A 17,137-nucleotide genomic window follows, 5' to 3' on the forward strand; every position below is an offset into this window, starting at 1 on the left:
ACAGGGATAACCAGAAAGCAGGGGCATGGCAAGCAGACAAGGGCATTGGGCAAGGGAGACCATGGGACAGAACTGAGGTATCTAGACCAGGCACAGTGACAGACTCAGACTCGGACACAAAAGGCTGGGCAGGACTACAGGGACTATGCCCTACAATATCTAAGTGAACTCATTTTATACCACATCTCACTTGCTGCGTAAAATGCAGGATTTTCCTTAGTTCCAAAAATTAGCAAGACTACAGCTGGAGGCCGAGCCTTCTCCTTTAAGTTATGGAATACCCTTCCAGCTCCAATCTGAGACTCACCTATTTAATCAAGCCTTAAGTTAATATACTACATATGAAGATGTGGAGGTCAGGGCCCCCCAGTACTTGAGTCATCTGGTGATCTGAGATGTTGCTTCATGTCATCCAGCCATGTCATGTGTTCACTCTAGTTGTGGTAATGATTTTTAAATTTGAAGGTTACATATTTAACCTGTATTTTGTATCCTGGTTACATGTTTCTACAACGTCAGTTCCATAAAAGCACCTAGAAGATGGTCTGGCTTGCTGGTGGATGTGTTAATGCCGTTAATGGATGTACTAATGATGCCAGCGTACGTGCTGATGCTGACTCCTACCTGAGACCCAACATCCACATTGGAGGGACTGCTTGGCCCACAAATAGAACTATAAATATGGACTTCTACTAGCTGGGCTGCCCAATGGAGGATGGGTTCCCTTTTGAGTCTTTAGGGAGTGTCTCCCTAAAAAAGTGTGTTAAATAAATAAATTTGACTTGACTTAATTAACTGTCAATTTGAAATGTTTTATTCGTAGGTATTCAGACCCTCTATTCAATATTGTGCTGAACCCCCATTTGGCAGCCACAGGTCTCCTTGGATACATATATACATCTGCACACCTGGATTTGGGCACTTGGTCGCATTTTTTATGGCAGATGCGCTCAGTTTGGATGCATCTGAGAATTTCTGTCTCCATGCTCTCCACAGATATGTGAAGATGGTTTTGGATGGACCACTCAAGGAAGGCTGCTTTGGGTCACTCTCGTGATGAGAGGTGTCACTGTTGCCTGAGTCTGAGTTTGCTTGTACTCTGGAGGTTTTCTTCAATCATGGTCCAGTATTTGACTGCATTTATTTATCCCTCAATTGTTACTAGTCTCATCTTCCCTGCCACGGAGAAGTACCCCAGAGTATTATGCTCCATCATCATACGTCAACACTGGGACGGAGCCTGTCATAAGCATTAACCACACATTGTGTTCTGCTTATCAGTCCTTTACATGCGGCTGAACTCCAGGCGGGCGAGCACGTTTGCTCCCCCAGCAGTGCCCCTGAAGCCGCTCATAGGTGCCTGAATCATGGAGTGCTGCAGAGATGGTTGTCCATCCACTTTTGTCCAAGTTCTTCCATCTGTGCACAGGACTGCTGGCGCTCTCTGTTAGGTATGCTCTTACCTACCTGAGCAAGACACTTTTTGACTGGATGCACAGTTTGGGCATATAGCTAAACGTAGGAAGGTTAAAGTTGGTGCCTGTCATGTTTCAGCTCCTGTCCCCTCCCTTCGTGTGTTTCTCAGTATCACGTATCCCTCGTCGTTTATGTGCTGTATGTGTTGCTTGGCGTCCGCTGTATTTAAGTGCTTCACCTTCATTGTTTGTCAGTTTACAGTAGGCGTTGTGTTCTGTGTTGCTGTGTTTAATGATGAAACGCTGTAGTCCATTTATATAATAAAATTCGTGTTCTGCACGTTGCTGTTGTCTCGGAGTCTGGCTTCACTCTGCAACGTTACAGTGCCAAGCTTCTTCAATTCTTTCATCATTTATTAAGTGGTCTTGGGAGATATAGTTGTATATCCCTTGCCGATACAAAGCTTGCAACAGTTTGATTGTGGCAATCGACAGACTTGGAGACAGTTCCTTGGAGGGCCTACAATGTTTAAAATCCTCTATCTAGGATGAGACACAAAACATTTGTGAATACACCCAAGCAATGGACACTTAGGGTGAGCTGAGAAGAGATTGTGCCCTAAATTCTATGGCAGGAGAGGAGGTGATTGCATGATAAGCAATCGAATGTACAGACAGAACAGACGTGACGGCCCTACTGAAGGACATCACAGACGTACGAATCATAGCAGTATAAGAACAAGTGTCAAGCACTAGTTCGATCGAAGCAGGGCTGTCAGACCAGACCAGAGACCCACAATGCAGACTGAGCCGGGGAGCACTAGAAGCAGGACGCTAGACGCGATCAGAGAGAGCACACGCCGAGAGACACAGTCAAGTGGCACTGGATCGTATACAGGAAAACATTGCTTCTCTCTCATAAATGAGAGCACTGATTCCAAATCGTATGAGGTAGACATGCCCAAGTCCAAAAGGAAGAACCCACAGAGAACAGTGGAAAACAATCAAGCTGAGACTCTGTCATTCTCCAGCAGACAATGGCAAACCAGCCCGGCATTGTGACTAAGATAAAACACCAAAAAAAAGCAGATAGATGTCACAGCCCCAAGTGATAGAACATGGAGGGGAAAGATCCTGAAATACCAGGACTGTAAGAGAAAATAAAGATCGATAGACACCCCCCCCCCCCCACACACACACACACACACACACACACATACACACATATATACATACCAACAGTTCACAACAGTGGGATGTAACAATATGATATTAACTGACCACAGCGTTTCTCTCACAGTTTCTTTTTTTCAGCTTTTTTCCTCTCTCTCTCTCTTTCTCTTTCTCTCTCTTTGTCTCTATCACTCTCCACTTTGCTACACTCTGTCCCACAGATAAGGAGATTTGTTAACATATAACTCAGCCCAAACCTGCAGAAACCCAGATAATGCAGATGAGGTGGTTATAAATCATTGCGGTTATTATCTTTCCTGTTTGCTAAAGATGTGCTGTGCTCTCCGGCCCTTCTGCCCATCCATCACGCAGGTGAAGAACAGTCTGGATTTATAACCCTGTCATAGAGGAAGTGCTGTTTGCTTTGCCTGTGTGTGTGTGTGTGTGTGTGTGTGAGAGAGAGAGAGAGAGAGAGAGAGCAGGTAAACACTCTTTTCACATGTCAGTGGCATTAGGCAAGGAGGTGGTGTGATGAATCGTATGTTTCCTGGTATCTGAACACCTTTCCTGAACAGTGATTTGTAGTTTTAACCTTAGACATTTTCACACTTGATTCTGTACCTGTCATGGATAATGAAGGGATATATTGATTGTATGGTGAGAACCTATAAATATCCCATGACACATGCTGCATAACAACCACAACATGCTGTTATTATGATATAATTTCTGTTTAATGACTATATGCCCATTCTGTGTCTCATGAATGTAAAATAAACTCCATGAAGTATTAATGTGAAGATATATTAAAGCCATATTGCTGTGGCCTTTTGAAATCAGATGGAGGTTTAATGTAGCTGATGTCATTTAGAGAGTGTTTCTCCCATTCAGATCTCAGAACCTGATGTTTCAATGCATAGTCTTAAAAGGAGACATAGTCTGAGACAAAGTCTCAAAAGAAGACATAGTCTGAGACATAGTCTCAAAAGGACATTGACATTGCAGTCAGTTGTCCTTTCATTAGGTTATTTATACAGTAGGAATTGAGCTATTAAACTATATATTAAGGCAGACAATTTAGGCAATTTAGAAATGAAAAAATACTGATTGGGAGTAACACAAGAAGATTGTGACTGATTTAAGAAGACACAGACTGATTGATTAAAAGGACACAGATTGAGATTGATTAAGAGGACACAGATTAGGATTGATTCAAGGTGCCACATGTTAGAATTTATTTTAGAGGACATAGATTTGGATTGACTTTTAAGAGACACAGACAGGGAGTTTATTGTCTTCCACACAGATTTGATATTAAAATCATGATGAATTGCATTATAACAGCACTCACATTGTAGTGTTTATATAGTGCTGATGTATTGTTGTTGTTGGATGTTAGATACAAAACCTTGTTGAGTACAAATCACAGGAAATTACTTGACTTATGTTTGAAAAACGCAGAAATGTCCCCCGTCCTCTTCCTCCTCACTAACAGAACACACGATGTCTCTTTCTGACCTCTGGGGCTCGCACCAACCACACAGGTAAATGATCTCAACCGACAGCCCTAACTCAAGAAGAAAGGTTCCTAGTGTGACCACAAAGATGCCTGCTGCACTCGCACACCTGCCATGACCGAACGCAAAGGCGGCCCAACCTGTCACACGTGTGCCTGTCAACCCTGTTGCAACAGGTCAGGCTGCAAATGCAACCTGGTGTTTAGACGCCTGCTGGCCTTCCGTGTTGGGCAGGTCTGGCACTCATATCACTCCTGTGGAAGGATAACACAGGACACACGGCACTGCTGCACTGCTGAAGCAGAGCGATGCGGGACGCGGATTAGCCGCAGAGATGCTAAGCCCTTCACGCTGTGGCTGGGGTGGTTTGATGCACCACACACTCAAGCCCTCAGATGTCCTGTGCTGTGAGAGGGGTTTGTCTCTTCTCTAAGCTTAAGCCAACTCCAAAATGTGGTGACATCTCAAGAAGTGGTTTATTCATTATTATATGTCATTGTTATATGTCTGCAAAGATGCATGCTCAACATAGAAGCAGTATATATGTGTATACACACACACACACACACACACACACACACACATATATATATATATATATATATATATATATACACTCACTGGCCACTTTATACTTTATTAGGTACACCTGTCCAACTGCTCATTAACGCAAATGTCAAATCAACTGGCAGCAACTCAATACATTTAGTCATGTAGACATGGCCAAGACAATCTTCTGCAGTTCAAACCGAGCATCAGAATGGGGAAGAAATGTGATATAAGTGACTTTAAACGTGACATGGTTGTTGGTGCCAGACAGGCTGGTCTGGGTATTTCAGAAACTGCTGATCTACTGGGATTTTCACGCATAACCATCTCTAGGGTTTACAGAAAATACTCAGAAAAAGAGAAAATATCCAGTGACCGGCAGTTCTGTGGGCACAAATGCCTTGTTGATGCCAGAGGTCAGAGGAGAAAGGTCAAACTGGATCGAGGGCCAAATTCTCAATAAGTTTGATGTGTCACACGGCCCTCTTGTCATTAAAAAAACTAAAGTTGTAGCGTTGATCAAATTGTAGTTGATCCAAATTTTTCCCAATACATTCAATACATTACAGAATCACAAGAATAAATACAATTTACGCAAATTGGATTAAAAACTGTAACTGTAACTGTCGGACTTGTTGAATGAATCAGACATGTTCTATAATCAGAATAATAAAGGGATGCTTCTATCTCACACCATGCCCTACGGCCTTAACTAAAAATAACATGTCAAAATTACATTTTTGCTGAGTCATCACAGCCTGGCCTGGATTCAAACAGAATTCTGTGGTAAGGATGGGCTGAGGTATTTTCCGGAAATTGCCATTGCTCTGAACTGGATACCACAGGGCAGCACTGAAACCTGTTCTGTGCCATTAGCCCAGAGACCCATAGTCATTAGCTAGACAGCAGAAAAGTCAGCTGGAGATTTATTTATCGATCCACTTACAGACCTTTTGGCTTTTTCAAAGTAAACTTTTATGGGGACATGTTAGCCACTGCTGAGAGAGACACTTGTTAGCTAGCATTCATTGATTAATGCAAAACTGTGTGATGCACTTTCAGTGGCACTCCTAGTTTCATTTGAATGGAGATAGTGTGCTAAAAAATGTCTAAAACAGCTAACAGTCAATAACCATGGAATATTCATCACTGCCTTCTGTTCTTGGATCCAGGAGATATTGGAGTACATTGTAGCATCAGAGTGCACACTCCTCAGGCCCTGAACATAAGGAAACCTGATTTATCCACTCATGATGCTTACGTGAAGGATGTCCAGGGGGTGATAGAAGAACCATCTCGCATTATGGCTAAGAATATGCAGCTTCTGCAAAGTGCAAAGTATTTTTATCATAAATCATCATGTTATAAATTTGAGCACCTGGGTCTGTTCAGACTGTTCACTGTAGTCCTCCATATAGTATTTATATTCATAATCATACTGGGTCCACCGTGGTACAGAACCATAGTTCTCTTGCTCCTCTTACGATGATCTCAGACTCCGTCTTCATCACCAGCTGGTCAAATTTACCTCACATCAGACAGAATTATAATTACAATTTCTTTCTGGGGAAAAGATATTATAGATATAGATTATATGAGTAATAAATTGGTCGAATGGCAGAATGCTTTGCTAAGTTCGTGATTCAGAACTGTCATCCCCTTCAATTTTTTTCAGAAGTGAAATAGTGGAGAAAATTAAAGAGCACATGGACCTCCAAAACCTCTCACAACTTCTGCGTCTGCACACTGCTTCTGTGTGTGGTCCTGTGTGTGGTCCTGTGTGTGATACTGTGTGTGCTACTGTGTGTGGTCCTGTGTGTGATACTGTGTGTGGTCCTGTGTGTGATACTGTGTGTGCTACTGTGTGTGCTACTGTGTGAGGTCCTGCGTGTGCTACTGCGTGAGGTCCTGTGTGTGCTACTGTGTGTGGTACTGTGTGTGCTACTGTGTGAGGTCCTGTGTGTGCTACTGCGTGTGCTACTGCGTGAGGTACTGTGTGTGCTACTGCGTGTGGTACTGTGTGTGGTCCTGTGTGTGCTATTGCGTGAGGTACTGTGTGTGCTACTGCGTGAGGTACTGCGTGTGCTACTGCGTGAGGTACTGTGTGTGCTACTGCGTGAGGTACTGTGTGTGCCACTGCGTGTGCCACTGCGTGTGCTACTGCGTGAGGTACTGCGTGTGCTACTGCGTGAGGTCCTGCGTGTGCTACTGCGTGAGTTACTGTGTGTGCTACTGCGTGAGGTACTGTGTGTGCTACTGCGTGAGGTACTGCGTGAGGTCCTGTGTGTGCTACTGCGTGTGGTACTGCGTGTGCCACTGCGTGAGGTCCTGTGTGTGCTACTGCGTGAGGTACTGTGTGTGCTACTGCGTGAGGTCCTGTGTGTACTACTGCGTGAGGTACTGTGTGTGCTACTGCGTGTGGTCCTGTGTGTGCTACTGCGTGTGGTCCTGTGTGTGCTACTGCGTGTGCTACTGCGTGAGGTACTGTGTGTGCTACTGCGTGAGGTCCTGCGTGTGCTACTGCGTGAGGTCCTGCGTGTGCTACTGCGTGAGGTCCTGCGTGTGCTACTGCGTGAGGTCCTGCACATGCTTCTATGTCTTGAGCTTGACGAGTGTCCTGCTGTGAGATCAAACAGAACCCATACGCATTTCATGTTTCCCTTCAGCGCCAGTAACCTTTTAAAAGGAGGGCAGTAGAAGGGATGTTATTTCTTCATCTGCTAAGATCAGCACTAACCTTTAATTCAAATTAGATTCAAATAAAAAAAATGATTTCTCAGTAGCATATGGGTTTTAAGTGTAACAATCATTGCGATTGCATTCTAGGTCAAATGATTTAGAGTGTCTGTATGCTTAAAAGATTTTTCAGTGAATGACTAGGCAACATAATTTGTGAAAGATCACCGCTAATAGCTTTACAGTCACCAACACTTAAAAACAAAACAAGTAAAATGCCAGCAGAGTAACCCGAAATCCATGGACCGACTTGTCGTAGTGCTCCAGAATCAACTGCCCCCCCAGCCACCTTAGGCCCTCGAGCCTCTGTTGCCCTCAGATCCTTGAGAGGGGCAGTTATCTCTCACTCCCACAGTCTCATCCACTCACTCGTTGTCATAAGTTCGGTTTGTCAAGATGAACTAGGATTGCAGGATTGTGTCGGGATCACAGAGCAGGACGATGCGGTGTCGGAAGAACGGGATGTGCACTCTCTGCCATTCCCAGAATTCCCTCACTGCACGTAAGCTGATGGAAAGCCGCACGCACTCAAACGTCCTGCTGCTGTGGCGTGTGGGTAGTTTAAGCCCTGTGGGTGTAGCTTTCACTTGAGCTTTTTACATTTACTACTGCAATAGAAGTGCAAAAAGAGGAAAGAGTGAAGTTATAAAGTGTGTGTGTGTGTGTGTGTGTGTGTGTGTGTGTGTGTGTGTGTGTGTGTGTGTGTGTGTGTGTGTGTGTGTGTTTGGGGGGGAGGGGGATACTGACAGTGTTGCCTCATTCAAGATCCTCATGAATTATTTAGAAAGCAGTCTCTGTCATGTGTTACAGAGAGTGGGTATAGTTGTGATGTGTGTGTTTCTTTGTGTGTATGTGTATGTGTGTGTGTGTTTATTTGTGTGTGTGTGTCTGTTTGTGTGTGTGTTACAGAGAGCGTATAGTTGTGATATATGTGTGTGTGTCTGTTTGCCTATGTGTGTGTGTTACAGAGAGTAGGAATAGTTGTGATGTGTGTGTGTCTGTGTGACATGCTTGACACAATGACATGCATGACCTGCTGTGAGCTCAAATATAACCTAAATGCATTTCAGATTTTCCTTCCTGTCACTCCAAGTTAAATTTAAGTGATTTAGGTGGTTTCATAAATTCACATTTTGAAGAACTGGACAGGGTCATGTCACCATGCTCGAGACACACAATAGTGCCTGAGTAAAACATTCAGTCCAGCCAAGAGTTCCAGTGCACAATACACGACCCTTGGGTCACAATCACTCTATTGTTCTCCTTTCACAGGGCCGAAGAGTTCAGACTCCTCCGAGATACAAGATACTAGATGCCTTTTCATCCTTAGCAGACTAATATAAGAGAGCAGGTGGATTTCAAAGAGTAATTTGAAATACCTATCTAATATAATTTATCCAGCTGAATTAGTATTACTGTAGATGCAGGCTGTTATATACACTACCAGTCAAACGTTTTGTCACAGCTGAGTGAATGTATGTTCTCTATAGTCTTAAGGGCATTTTTTAGCTAATGGTTTATGCTTAAATTTGCTTTGAAAGCCAAATAATATAAATATTTATTGGGTATATATATATGGTAAAAGTGGTAAAAGCAGCACACATGCATTCACGTGCAGTATATATGCACCATTCTTCTCTCACTACTCTCTTATATCGCAATACATTTTGTCTAAAGCTGTACAGAGATAAATCTCGACGTGCTCTGTAATACACTCTAGCCCTTCTGGAGTTACAGGAAGATCACTGTTTGTCAGATCCAGAAAGGTTCAATGAGTATAGCTATGGCAATAGATGTTAGTAGATGTTAGTAGTAGATGACAATCACTTGTGATAAATTGTCAGTGCCCATGTGACATTAATTACCCAATGAATGATGACTTCAGTGTTTTAAAAAGCCACATTATTTGCTCTTATGACTGTGGTGAAGACAGAGGAACTGTCTGAGGATATCAGTGCTATTATTAGCAAACACACAATCTCCAAAGACCTTGGTATCCCTGTTTCAACAGGGCGCAATGTTATTAAGAAGTTTACCGAGCATGGAACAGTCAAGAACCTCCCTGTACTTGGAGGGAAGAGGAAGATTGATGAGAGATGTCTTCAAAGTTTGGTGAGAATGGTGGAAAAAACACCATGTGAAACATCTAAAGATCACTGCCAAACCAAATATTGAGGAGGGGTGCCTTTATTAATGCACATGCTGTTTCTTTCTGTTTCTTCTTTAAAATGACAACATGTAAGCTGAAAAACAATGATCTTCGTTATATTACTTTGGATTTCCAATTTTAAAATCCTGATAATATAAATTTGGTACATTTCCATTTATTTCTGAAGATATTGTACAAGATATGCCAATGAGCAGGACTGTATATATATATATACACTATATTGCCAAAAGTATTCGCTCATGTTACGGGGGGAGGAGGCAGGCATGATGAGGCACATCGCAGTGACACTTAAATGTTTATTGACAACAAATGGTGGAGTCCAGTGCAGATAGCGCACAGCAGAGGTGTATTCAACTAAGGATTTTCATAGTCGAATCTGATTCGTCAGATTTTCCCTTTAGTCGACTAATAGTCAAATCGGTTTTTTTTTTTTCTAGAGCACCTTAAATGGAATCCCGTTCTCATTCAGGACTTTTTTCAACTTCAAAGCAAAAACCTGAAACACTCAGATAAATGAATAAACATGGTAGGTTATGTTACGGTGACAGTCCCGGACCCTTCCCTGTGGGCGTGCCGCTACATTGTGTGCGTGTTGTTATGTCCATGTATGTAGTTCCTTGGGTGTGGGTTGTTCGTGAGCGTGTTCGTAGTCGCACCTGTGCCTTGTCTCGAGATCACGAGGGTACGTGTTGATCACCTATTTAATGTGCGTTCACGCAGTGTCTTGTGCTCGTCTTTGGCTAAAGCTACGTGTCTGCGTGAGTGTGATTCTGTGCTGCTCGTGCTCCACCCGGAGCTTATACATCTACGTGTAAATAAACGTTTTTATGTTCACCGTGAACGTTGTGGTGCCTGCCTCCTCCACCACATGTTACAGGTTATATATATGGAATATATATAAATTGCCACACAACAGCAAAACAATTATAAGTAAAGGTTCAAGTAACGGGGTTTAAAGAGCAAACAACAACAAAAAATGTTTATAGGCCTACTTGCCGAGATGCACGGCGAGGAGACGAGACGAGATGACCAAAACGACAAACGGCTGAACTGTATTTTTTTTTTCTCCTTACCTGTTTTAAATTGTATGCCATGTTGGTTGTTGTCATGCAAAATGAAAGATGTTGATGATATAACTTGCACTTTACTTTTGTTTTATTCATCTTTATGTTTTTCAAAATACTTTTGAAGTTTTTTAGTAGCCGTTATAATCTCGGCAGATGCTGCGCGTATCCTGTTGCGTGTTCAGCTCCGCTCGTTTGGATTGTGCAACTGCAGGGTGTGATTTATTAAAGTGTAGTAAGGAAGATGCCTATTGTTAATGCGCACACATCATTTTAAAATATTTATTAACAGAAATTAGGATGATTTTATTTGACAAAAGGCTATATATAACAAAAACAAAGACATTTCATGTAACAACTAATTCTTAGCAGCATCCTTGGGCACCTCCACGCAGTTAGAATGGTACATTCGACTATGACGTTCATAGTCCACTAGGGGGTATAGTCGACTGTAGTCGAATCAGCGACTATTGCAGGTCACCCCTAGCGCACAGCACTCATAACATTTAAACACTCACACAGCACGAGCTTCAGACAAAGACGAGCACGGGACATTGTGCGAACGCACATTAAATAGACAAACTACACAATTCCCAGTGATCACGAGACGAGGCACAGGTGAGACCGATGAACACACTGACGAACTACCCACACCCACGGAAATACATATACGGACATAACGAGACGCATACGACATAAACACACGCCCAAAGGTCTGGAGCTGTTCCGTGACAGCTCACCCATCCAAATTATTGAAATCAGGTGTTCCAATCACTTCCATGGCCACAGGGCACCTAGCACCTAGGTATGTACTGTTTTTACAAACATTTGTGAAAGAATGGGTCGCTCTAAGGAGCTCAGTGAAGTGTTTGGGAATGACAGCAACTCAGCCATGAAGTGGTAGGCCAGGTAAACTGATGGAGCGGGGTCAGCTGATGCTGAAGTGCATAGTGTGAAGAGGTCACCACCTTTCTGCAGTCGATTACTACAGACATCTAAACTTCATGTGGCCTTCAGATTAACTCAAGAACAGTGTGCAGAGAACTTCATGGAATGGGTGTCACGCTACAGCCCCAAACCCCTCCCTTCGGATTTGTGTTAATGTTGTCCCTGTCTTCAGGGTTGCAATTACTTACATTCTGAGATGAATGCAAGCATACTATTGGCGCCCCCCGAACGAAAGTTGTTGATGGGGTTGGGGGGGGGGGGGGGGGGGCATGTCTATAAATTTTTTTGCTGATTGTCCAGCGTGCCGTGTGCCAGTGATTATGCCTCGGCGTGCCAACGGTGGCACGCGTGCCATAGGTTGCCGACCCCTGGTCTAATGTGTTTCACGCGGTGCTTGTTAGGCTACGTGTATATAGTGTGTGTGTGTGTTTGTATCTTTTGGTGCTCATCTTTAATGTGATATCTGTTGTGTGTTTAAACGTTGTTAGCTGTTGTTTCGACACGCCGTGAGCTTGTCGAGCATCAAGCTCAATAAACGTAGCCTTTGTGAACACACCTCGTCTTTGCATTACACTGGGTTTCCATGGGATGTCACGTAAGCTCATATGTGAGTCAAGGAAGGTGAGCATCTGAAGGACTTTACAGCCTGTTTTTTATATCTGTTTTTGTTTTAATGTTGCATAGTAATGTGTCATTTCATTATTAAGTGTTCCAAGGTAGACCTGCTCTGCCTAAGGATTACGCTCTGGTTTGTTTGTTCAATGTAGTTAGAACGTACGTTCACTTGTGTGATGCAGGTGGCATGATGGAGTGAGAGGGAGGTGGACACACACGCTGAGGAGAGTGAGATGTGTTAAAGGGCCATAATCCATAATCAGGGTGACAGAGGCAGGCCAGGGTCAGATCAGATATGGAGGTAAACATACTACAAAGAATAAACCAAACAAACTGAACCAACAGTAGCAAACTCACAGATAACGGTGCTTAAATAAACAACTAAACAAGGAAGCTAACAAAACACACATGAGACTAATGAGGGGGCGGGGTTACAGATTACGAGGAGGGAACAAACAGGCACGGAAAACACTGGTACATGGAACAAGAAATCAGAGACATGAGTGCCAGGTGAGGGCGCAGATATACGATCTTAAAACAACATGCTAAAGCCGAACATGTATTCCTGTTTGCCCTCATCTACATGGTTCCATTCGCCCTTATGTCTTTTATCTGATCTGATCTTATCTACTTGTGCAACGTTTCACCTTACATAGTACAGAAGCTGGCACTGCCTGTTACAGCGGGACTCATGTTCATTCTAACTGCGTTAGACCTGTTACAGTGAACTCATGTTCAGTGCCGTTTCAAGGTATTTGGGGGCCCCAAGCAAAGACACCAACCGGGGCCCCCCCAACCTAAGTATGGGATTACCCGGGACTAGGGTTGCCACCTAGGTCTGACAAAAAACAAGGACACTGTCATACTGACACAGGGTGGCGAGTGTAATCTGTTGACGGGGGGTGGGGGGGGGGGGGGTGGTGAACGTAAAATGTTACCGGAGGGGTTTAAAATGAACACAGCGAGAAAAAAAAACAGATTTAAAGTGTGCAACAGTCTGAATCGTGGTTTTAACTAACCTAATTTTTTTCCGGGACTGAATATTAAAAAGAAGAAAAACCGGGACAGCCCGGGAAAACCGGGACAGGCATGTGAAAACCGGGACAGTCCCGGGAAAACCGGGACAGGTGGCAACACTACCCGGGACGTATATTGTTTTTAGTCTACCTGCTGCTAAATTACACCATTTGTACAGGTAGGCCTAATTTATCCAGTGTAAATCATCACTCACCACTGTCTTGTGTTTTTTTGTGTTCCTCTTCCTTCTTTTGTTTTCTCTTTTGGCTTCCTGATGGATAAATTCACTTCATGGTTAAGTTTCATATTTGCCGGCGTCTAAAACTTGGCTGTCTGCCAGGACAGTGTCTGCCTGCCTTCAGCAGCTGGTGGGAGGGGCCCCCTTGAGGGGGATTCTGAGAACAGTGTCATTGCTCATGACTTTGAGAATGTAAAGGGGGGCTCACACAGTTTGTCGCTGCATTTAATTCTTAACCTGTTGTTGTCTGGGGGCCCCAGGCCAGCTTGGGGCCCCAAGCAATTGCCTGGTTTGCCTGCCCCATCGCGACGGGCCTGCTCATGTTCATTCTAACTGTTAGACCTGTTACAGTGAACTCATGTTCATTCTAACTGTTAGACCTGTTACAGTGAACTCATGCTCATTCTAACAGCGTTGGACCTGTTACAGTGAACTCATGCTCATTCTGACTGCATTAGACCCGTTGCAGTGAACTCATGTTCATTCTAACTGCATTAAACCTCATGCTCATTATAATTCTTAGTTCACTGGTTGTATTTCCATGCTACTCTTATGACTGTGGTGGTTGTTGCACATGTTAATTTTGCTGATTATTTTATTTGTTTCCAGATGAGGTTGTTTTAGGTCTATTTTAATTGTTTCAACTGATGCTAATTTAGTTCAGTGGGTTGATGAAAATGCACAAATTATTAATACATCATTAATAAATGTATTTTTATGCATGTTTATTGTCTTATCATCTACTCATACAACTGCACTGGAGAACATACTGACAGTGTTTGATTATACATAATAACAATAACACTGAATTGAATTGAATATGTCATTTTTGTATTATGCCGTTTTAGCTTTGATATTGTATATGATTGTGCCTGGATGTAATTTCAGAAAAGTCTAATAATAATCTCCTCATCATCTCATATTGTATCCTATTACTTGATTATAGCATTAGTACAGCTGAATTAACTTCACTTCAACAATAATTGGCAAGTGTAGGAAATTACAGCGCCACCTGCTGGCACCAATTCAGCAGCTTTGTTTGTCCTCACTCATCTTGTTTTTCACTGTGAGATAAACCATTTAGTTCACTGTGAATTAAGTCATGTGTTAATAGGTGCAGAGACTGCAGCACATACATACAGCACAGTTAATCTCGTTCACGTTCCACCTTGTCTGGGATGGCACAGGGCTGTTTGATCCCTGCAGGCAGCCGAGCCCCGCGGGCCACGGATCGCTTCTGGAAATTCATTCATGTGCGCTTCACGATTCCCGCGCTGCCATTTTGTGGCTTTGCATCGTTCACTGCAGGCTGTGTGTGAATGTGTGCGTGTGTGTGTGTGAGGAGTGTCAGCAGGGTGCCGTAGTGAGGACCACGCTGTATTCCCTGCACCCCTGTCCCTTTAATGTGACTCCCACACTCATACTAATGCCACTTTCAACTGACCCAGTAAAGCCTGACCTCACGGGGCAGTTTGGCCCAAACTGGATAGCGCGGAGGCCTCAGGGTGGGGGTCCGGGCCAGAGGGACGGTGCTGCTCTGTTTGGGCCACTCCCCATGCACTTGGGGCTGGAGGAGGGTGGAGTGAGATCAGGGGGCCAGAGCTGAGGGAGGAAGAGCGCCGAGAGCCCCACCTCACCCTGGAGTGGGCGGAGTCAGTGAACCTCGTTAGCAGAGCGCTAACGAGGACATGTCATGGACAGAGGCAAACACTCCGACCATCTTCCCCACCACACCAGGCCTCAGGTACTCTCTGCAGCCCTATTTACATGGAAATACACAAATGCATAAATCTTGCTCTTCAGTGGGGGTTGGTTCAGGAGAGAATAAGCAAAGAATTAGAATAAATGGAACAGCAAGTCCTGTTCACCGGTGCATTCTGGGCCTCGTGTGCTTTTGGCCCAGGGTGGTTTTCGACTTTAAAGTAAGCAGTGCAGCAAGGCAGTCAGCCCGGCAGTTTCTTGTTTCAAAGGGAAATTCTGCAAGCTCATCCATCTCCTGAATCTGCCAGAGCTGGGCTGCTATGTTCTTGGAGGCTTCCTGCTAGGAACTGGAACACGAAGAAGAGTTCATGGTTGGATCCCTCGTTTAACATGATATATCTAGTGTGGTAACGTCAATGCGTCACAAAAGCTTTTTTTGCCATGAGGCTATCCTTGTCATTCTGTCAGAATAGGGCCACATGCGTCGTTTTTTTCTTCTGTGTTTAAAGAGAGAGATTTTCTATTCTGGTGGTAATTATAGGTGACATTTTGGATCTAGTGCGCATTGCGCCTGAAACAATACTTCGGCATGTGGTAATAGATGGAATAACCGAAATAATCAGTTGTAATTTATTAAGAGATTTAAATCATTCATCGCTGAATTTATTCCACTGAAGATGCAAATAGAGAGGATGTTGGTGGAGTAATGAGGTATGAGCTGTGTAGGTGGCAAATCAGACTCTGCATTCATGCAGATTGTGCGTGAAATGTGCGTGTATGCGCGTGCAAAAGTGTGTGTGTGTATTTGCTGATTTTGTCAGTAGGACACACAATGCTGAGCTCCACTAGAGAAGGAGGAAGGGGCGGGTCCTTGTGCCTCCGTCATCCAGCCTGGCTGACTGCTGTGTTGCCCCCTGCTGTGTGTACCTTCTTACACCACACACTCCCAACCAGCCCTAGAACCTCCTGCTGCTCTCCTGTTGTCTCTGTCTTACCTCTCCCTCTCTCTCTCATTCACTTCCCTTTCTCTCCTCCCCTTCTCTGTCTCTCGTTATCCTCTTCTCCCTTTCTCCTCCCCTCTCTCTCACCTCCTCTCTCCTCCCCTCCCTTTCCCCTCCCCTCCTCTCTCTCTCCTCCCCTCTCTCTCTCCTTCTCTCTCTCTCCTCCCCTCTCTCTCTCTCAGCCCCTTCTCACCTCCCCATTTGCTCCACGTCTCTCTGTACTGTGGATACCAGTAGCACAGTATCCTGGGTTTGGAGGTTCTCTCCCTGAGGCTAACTCAAGCACATCAGCAGGCTCTTCTGTTCCACGCTGAGAGAGAGAGAGAGAGAGAGAGAGAGAGAGGGAGGGATGGAGGGAAGGAGGGAGAGAGAGAGAGAGAGAGGGAGGGAGGGAGGGAGGGAGGGGAGAGAGAGAGATAGAGAGAGAGAGAGCTCTGCTGGTGTACACCATAACAATTTTGCCCTTTGTAGACATTTGGTCTCAACTAAAAGAAGAGAGCTTTTTCTTGAAAAGGGGGATAATTACAGTGAGATGTAGGCCTAATTGATTAATTCATTTTCTGAAACCTGCTCAATCCAATTCAAAGTTCCAGCCGAGTCTACCCACGCAGCACAGGTCACAAGGCATGAATCACCAATCCATCGCAGGACAGGATTCATTAAATTCATTTAAAAAGTAAACATCTGAAACAGGAGTATATGGAATTTGTAACAGATGGATTGAAACACGAGCAAAAGAAACTCTCATTGTATTAACATTTTTCTTCATCTTTTCTCAGGTAAATGTATGATCCCCATTAAGAATAAACATTGTCGAATATATGGGGGAAACGGTTAAATGTATGAAAAGGTGAAACATTTGCGTGAGAGTTAAAGATAAAATGGTCGGCTGCACACGCGCTTATTTGGCGATGGCCGCTCGTGTCAGTCGGAGCGGCAGCACACGTGCACGACGGAGCTGGCGTAATGTTTCACTTTTAATGAGAATAGAGG

The sequence above is a fragment of the Brachyhypopomus gauderio genome, unplaced genomic scaffold, assembly GCF_052324685.1.
Source record: "Brachyhypopomus gauderio isolate BG-103 unplaced genomic scaffold, BGAUD_0.2 sc93, whole genome shotgun sequence".
Taxonomy (NCBI): domain Eukaryota; kingdom Metazoa; phylum Chordata; class Actinopteri; order Gymnotiformes; family Hypopomidae; genus Brachyhypopomus; species Brachyhypopomus gauderio.